This window comes from Octodon degus, unplaced genomic scaffold, assembly GCF_000260255.1.
Source record: "Octodon degus isolate 3935 unplaced genomic scaffold, OctDeg1.0 scaffold00277, whole genome shotgun sequence".
In the NCBI taxonomy this organism is placed as follows: domain Eukaryota; kingdom Metazoa; phylum Chordata; class Mammalia; order Rodentia; family Octodontidae; genus Octodon; species Octodon degus.
Window position 1 is genome coordinate 323,150 of NW_004524853.1, and position 6,710 is coordinate 329,859.

The 6,710-nt window shown below is 35.1% G+C and overlaps 1 pseudogene; it reads left to right on the forward strand.

Annotated features, from left to right (window-relative positions):
- Positions 1 to 4,814: 4,814 nt before the first annotated feature.
- On the forward strand, positions 4,815 to 5,845 carry LOC101579821 (annotated as a pseudogene).
- Positions 5,846 to 6,710: the final 865 nt, after the last annotated feature.

The following is a 6,710-nucleotide window of genomic DNA, read 5'->3' on the forward strand; positions in this document are numbered from 1 at the left end:
TGTACCTTGCCAGAGGCCCTGGGTTTCATCCCCAGAACAGGAAAAAATTTTCATTCATTCTCATCTTTTAAAGTGCCCCATAGTAACATTTAACTATTTTTTTCTGTAAGATTACTAGAGGGGCTGAGAAGATAGCTCAGTAGAATAAGTAGAATAGTTTGCCTGGCAAACACAAGGTCCTGAGTTCAATCCCTGGTTCTGCCAAAAAAAAAAAAAAATTACTAGAAATGTTAAATTGTGTACCTGCTAATGACTTGAAAGATTCTGTTACAAATGCAAAAAGTAACCTTAATTATTATAATTGTGGTAGTTATAATTTCTTTGTTGCTGTTAGTGGAAAAGTTATTGATTTGGTTTTTGATTTTTTGTCTCTGGCTACCTTGCTTGATCCAGTAAGAGCCTTGTTAAAATTAATTTCTACTTACAAAGCTAACATTAATAACAATATGTCTTGCAGTTTACAGTTAAAGAGAAAAAAACACCTCAGGGCATATCTTGCTAACTTCATGTTTCAAGTTAGAGGAAGCTCAAATAATAAATGGAGCTTTTTGAGGACTACACATTGTGTCACTGGCACTTGTAGCAATCCAAGCGGCAGTCTTCAAAACTTCTGTTGGCTTGTCAAGTAAACTCATGCACACATAGGGTGCATATAGGGTGCAGTTGGATCATATAGGTTGAGAGCTAGTAGGAATGGGAAACTTTGCCTTAATATGCATAGACAAGCCTTGAAACATCATATATATTAATGGGGACTGTTCCTAATCTAGCACTGTGAGAGGCAGAGTGATGTTGTGTTTGAGATACCACTTATCAATACATTCTAACACCACTGTTTCTGCTAATGGATTTTCTGAAGTTCATTTATTTTTCTATATTTTAATTCTTTCATACTTAAGATGGGTTAATAGTAATGTCTAATGCTTGGTTGCATACAAAATGAGCTCACAGGTAAAGAGCTTAAACCTGTCACATTAAATGTATTCATGACTGGCAGTTGATATTCTATATACAGAATAGAAAACTGGGTCTAACATAAAATAGAAATTGTTTAAAGTTTTAATTGAAATCTCTAAGGGCCAGCCAAATAGCTCAGCAAATTAAAGCACCTGCAAGCAGGCACAGGGGCTGGAGGTTCGATCCCTGGGCCTGCAGTCCTGGCCCCACTCCCTAGGTGCACTGAGAAGGCAAGTGAGACTGGATGTGGTGGTGCGTGCCTGTGATCCCAGCTCTTGGGAGGCTGTAAACAGGCGGATCACTATGAGTCCAATCTAGTAGTGAGACCCTGAACACCCTGTAGACTCTTCCCTAAAAATACAAAAAAAAAAAAAAAGAGAAAGAGAAAGAAAGAAAGAAAAATTGAAATCTAGACTAGATTGAGTGGAACACTATTGTCTAGATTAAGGAAACAGTAAAATTCCCGAGCAGCTTTATTTAGGGGAGAAAAATAGACTTTTTTATAATTTAATCTGCTGCTCTCAGACTGAACATGAAACAGTTCTGACACCTGTTTTGTCCCTTATCTCTGTCACACAATTTAACACAAGAACGACTGTGATGAAGTTGTCCCAGGCCCCACATTTTCCCCAATAAATCAATTTACAAATGCCTTTGACCATAACTACAAACATTTGCAGATGTCTGTTTCAATCTAAAATGCTGTATCACTCACATGATCAATGGAATGGCTTTCTCAGCCCTCTGCTCTTGATGAGTTCATTCATTGCATTCTAAAGCATTCAGTGCAAAGGCTAAATGATAAAATGTACTCAGGTTACTCTTCTACTTAAAGTCTAATGTGATGTCCGTTGATTTTATTTTATTTTTTTTAACATTTATTTAGTGTGTGTGTGTGTGTGTGTGTGTGTGTGTGTGTGTGTGTGTGTGGCCGGCTCAGCCCACCAGGGGGCGCGGCTGGCCGGCATGTGGTGCTGAGGGATCGAACCACGGTCCCTGATGTTTTGCCAAGCTTGTTCCAAGTAGGTGCTTTAGACCACTGAGCCATCTCTCCAGCCCCGTCCGTTGATTTTATTTATTTATTTTTTTGAGGGGGTAGGAGTGTCTGGAGATTGAACTCATGACCTCAATCTTGCCAAGCCTTAAATTACTTTTTTTAGAAAAGTCTTGTCCATACCCTTCAAGGATGTTTGTGTTGAGGGTCTGGCCATTCTCCATCTCAAATTATTTATAATCATCATAAGAAAAAAGTACAAATGCTCTGAACAGAATACCATTTGTAGAGCATCACCTATCTTTTTTTCTTCAGCATCTTCTCTATTTTTAAAGTAGGACTGCTCATTTCTTAAAAGCCCTCAGTTCCACTAGAGCTTTCAGAAATATCATTCTAGAAACTTCTACCTAAGGTAGTTTCCAAATATTCAACCAAAGCCATCTCTGTCGTTTAGACTACTTATTTTTATCTCTAATTACCTCATTTATTTATTATGTCTAATGATTGTCTCCACCCCATGCTCTTCTACATTCAAAGACAGAATCACATTAAAATTCATCAAAAATCTTGTTTTTATCCTTAATTATTTCCACAGATCCAGCACCCAGACAACAGCCTGCCATATGCCACAATTCCCCAAAATGTTTATTAACTATTTATTAGCATTTGAATATAATGTTGATATCAAACATGTAGCTGCTATATCACTTTTCTTCAACAGATGGATACCCAACAGCTCTAATTTGCCCTCTGGAACTTACCTGATTTATTGCTTTTTACTTTATAATATGTTTCTCAAAAAATCAGAAAACATATCTTCTTTACATATTTGTAAGCTGTCTGCCTTGTAGAGTTCACTTGAATTAGTGCTTTCTCAATTAACCACTGAGAAATCACAGTAGTTTAAGATGGTGTAGAAATCATCCACAGATAAAGCTTGATGTAAAGATCTAGATATGCTTTTATAAGCTACATGATTTCCCAAAATTTCCAGTTTTATATCATTCTGATAAATCCTGTTAAATGATGAAACTCTTATCTTCTCAAATGCTTGCATTCTTTCTTAAATATTCATCTGTCGTTCCCATCCCACCACACTATGTACTATGGAACTTATTGGTTATCTAAATCATATATCTGTATCCTTTGTTCTCCCTCTTTATATGTGTTCTTTTTTTGAGCATCATGTTTATTAATACATGCTTGTTAAATTTTCATTGAATTTCTCTGTCAATCATTTTTTTTGATGACTACTAAAGTTGAATTTGTCTGCCTAACTCCAAGTTCAAAGCCTTATAGCTTCTAGCACTTGATAAGGGTAACATTTTTTCAAACCTCAAAGTTTAGTTTTTTCCAGTAGGAGGAGAAATGTGACTACCCACACATAAAGACTTATTGTATTTTAGATTTTATCTTTATTATCATTATAATATCAAGAAATAAAGTAAATTTGTTCCAGCATGTGAAAGAAACATTAAGTCATATTTTATGATTTGAAAACCAATAATTTCATTTGAGTTTCAGAATCTTTCCATACAGAAATTATACTATGCACATATTAAAATATTTTATAGATGTATAAATCTGTGTTCTTAAAATCAATATGTAGTGAATATAAAACTGAATTTTTACCTTCTAATTATAGATAAATTAAAGTATATATAAAATAAGTGAAACTGGTGTAAAAGGCACAAATTGTTATTAATTTCAACAGCTCAAGACCATTAAATGACAAAACTCTTACCTATTGGTTCCACATCTACTCTCCCCAGATTATTTTGAAGTAATTTCAGACTGATCACTCCCTCAGTAAAAACTGAGAATGTATTTCTAAGAAGTTTAATCTATTCACAATGCCATTATTTATATCTTAAAAATTAAATTAAAACATTAAAAATAATTCTTCAATATGAAACACACGATCCACAATATTTTTGTAATAGTTTACCTGATTTAAAATAAAGACCACACATGTTTTTAAAACATTAAAACTGCCACAGTATTTATTACTTCTCATACTCTATGTCTTTATATATTAGCTTCCCTTACACTCCTGTTTTTGTGGTTGAAAAATTCAAGTCACTGGTTTGGTGGGATTTCCAACATTGTTTCATTGATTGTATTTTTGAACCTGGAATTGTTTGTCCTGTAACTTTATAGGAAACAGAATAAAATGAGACTCACTTAAAGGTCCAACATCAAGGCATAGTTCACTATTAACATCCAAACAACACAGTACCATGTAGCTAACAACAAGTGAGAATTTCCTCTATGTAGTACTACTATGTGAAAATCTCCAGGATTTATTGTTAAATAAAAAAAAAACATAATGAAACTATACAGAAATTGTCACTCTTGATTTAAGAAAGGAAGGATAGAAATACATGTGCTCAACTCCTAAGGTAGAAAAGATCCATCTGTTAAGTCAGAAATTTTGTTTTAAAACAAAAGCACTATATACAACAGAACAAAATTGCAGCAGGAAAGATGGAAAGATAGAAACGAGGGTCTGTGGAAGAAAATGTTTTTAAAACATAAAAGAATATAAATATAGAGTCTGCAAAAAATGGACAAACACACTTCAGCAGTTTTTCATATTATAAATATGGAAGCTAATGGCCACCACTTTGAGTCCCTCTTATAATTGCAGAGGTCAAAGGTAACTTATGTTAATTTCATGATGTCTCAATAAATTTAGCATTAAAATATGTATACAAATTTTACTTCTAATATATTCATTTTTGCCAGGATTTATATTTCTTTACAGTATAAACAAAATAGAATTTGTAGTCCTTAAAAACTGAAAGCAGATCGGTGCAGACAAGACCCTGAGAGGCGCAAGTTCACACTCTTGATGGGGACCATGGTGCGGCCTGCAAGAAATAAGAAACCAATCAATTACTTAGTTTGAGGATTTGGATAGCGATGATGATTTTATTCCTGCAACTGTACCTTTGAACAAGAAATCTAGAACAACGCCAAAAGAGTTAAAACAAGACAAACCAAAATGTTTTGAAGACTATCCAGAAAGAAGATATTCTACTACAAGAGAAAACCCCTTTAAAAAGGGTGGCCTTAGGTGACAAGATCTTCCACAAAGGCTTAGAAGCTGCTCTAGCTTTATCAGTGAAGGAACATCCACCAGTCACCAGTGATGTGCAGAAGTCTCGGGATAAAAGCATCAAAAAACATGGTAGGAATGAAACAGAAACAATAAATAAGTCTCTACATATCTCTAATTGCAGTGTAGCTGGTGACTATTTAGATTTGGACTAGATCACAGAGAAAGGTGATGCCTGTGTTCGAAGGAAAAGGACAACACCTGAGGTAGAGGAAGACACTTTCAGCAGGCAGTGAAGGCAGCAGTGCCAGCGACACCGAGCCCGACGAGACAGCTGGTGAAGATTCTAAAAATGATTCCGATTGTGATAAAAGTGAAGATAATGAGCAAGAAATTACTATGAGAAAAAGTATAGTAGACAAATAATTAAAAGAAAGAAGTGAAGGTAAAATCCCCAGTAGAAAAAAAAAAAAAAAAAGAGAGAGAGAAGAAAATCTAAATCCAAATTGACTGCAGTAGACTCTTCTCCAGCTACAATCAAATCAGAATCTCAGTCTTCACCAAGGGAGAGTTCTTCTTCAAAGGCCTTTAGAAAAGCCTTGCAGATACGAAGTCCTTCAGCTGAAAGCAAGAGGCCAAAGTGGGTCCCACCAGCGCCTATAAGTAGCGGCAATGACAGCTGCCCACTGGCAGGTGTGATTGTGAAGTCCTCAAATCAGAATCTCTGCCTTGGTTTATCCAGATTAGCATGCGTTAAGCCTCTCCATCCGAAGGCCACTGGCAGCCGAATGGTAACAGTGAAGTGCTTGTTCGGCAAGTGTGTCTGTAGTTGATTTGTATTTATAGTTGAGGTGAGATTGCAAAGTAGAGGAGTCCTTTAATGTGTCATAGAAATGCTCTTTAAGATTGTGATCCTCTGAAAAGCTCTTCAGGACTTTGGGAGAGGTTTGTTTATAAGTTGTCTTCTCTTGCCATTCCTTCTGAAGAGCATACTCCTTTTCTTATGTGCCATGCATCGCTGTCATTAGTCGGTGGCGGTTTGATGTGGAGGAAGCCGTGTTGCCTGTTGACATGATGCTCCTTCCTAGCTCTGTCTAGTTTGTGGCCATCATCATTATTTTCAGGAGACATTTCTGAAATCCTGTAAGCTATTTCAGCTACATTGTCAATTTTATTGCAAGGTTTGTTTTGCATTTTGTCCAAATCTTACAGTAAAAACTAAGACTATTTTACATAATAAAATTGTTCCTATTATGGAATGTATCCCTTATTTGGAAATAGATGTTTATTGTATAGCAAATAGAATTTAATGATATTTTACAAATTCTTTGCTGTCACAAACCTTAAATAAAAGAAAGTTTCAAAATGTTTATCTTGGATACATTTACATCCACCTACCTCTATCTGCAGTTTACGATAAGAGTGCTACAAAGAGTATTAACTTTTTTGTTGTAGGCACAACCAAAGGGAAGCAATTTAATTCTTAAAGTGGTCACTGTATAGTATTAAATGACACAAGGTTTTAGGAAACTTCAATTTGTTATGGCTAGAACTAGTAATGAATATATTTATAATGAGAATTTCAAACAGCTCCTAATTATTTGTTAGTAAAAAAAAATACAGTTGTTAGCCTTAAAAAGTATATGATATTTCACCTTGGTTCTTGCTTTGTGGAAACATCTGTGTTAACATGAGATT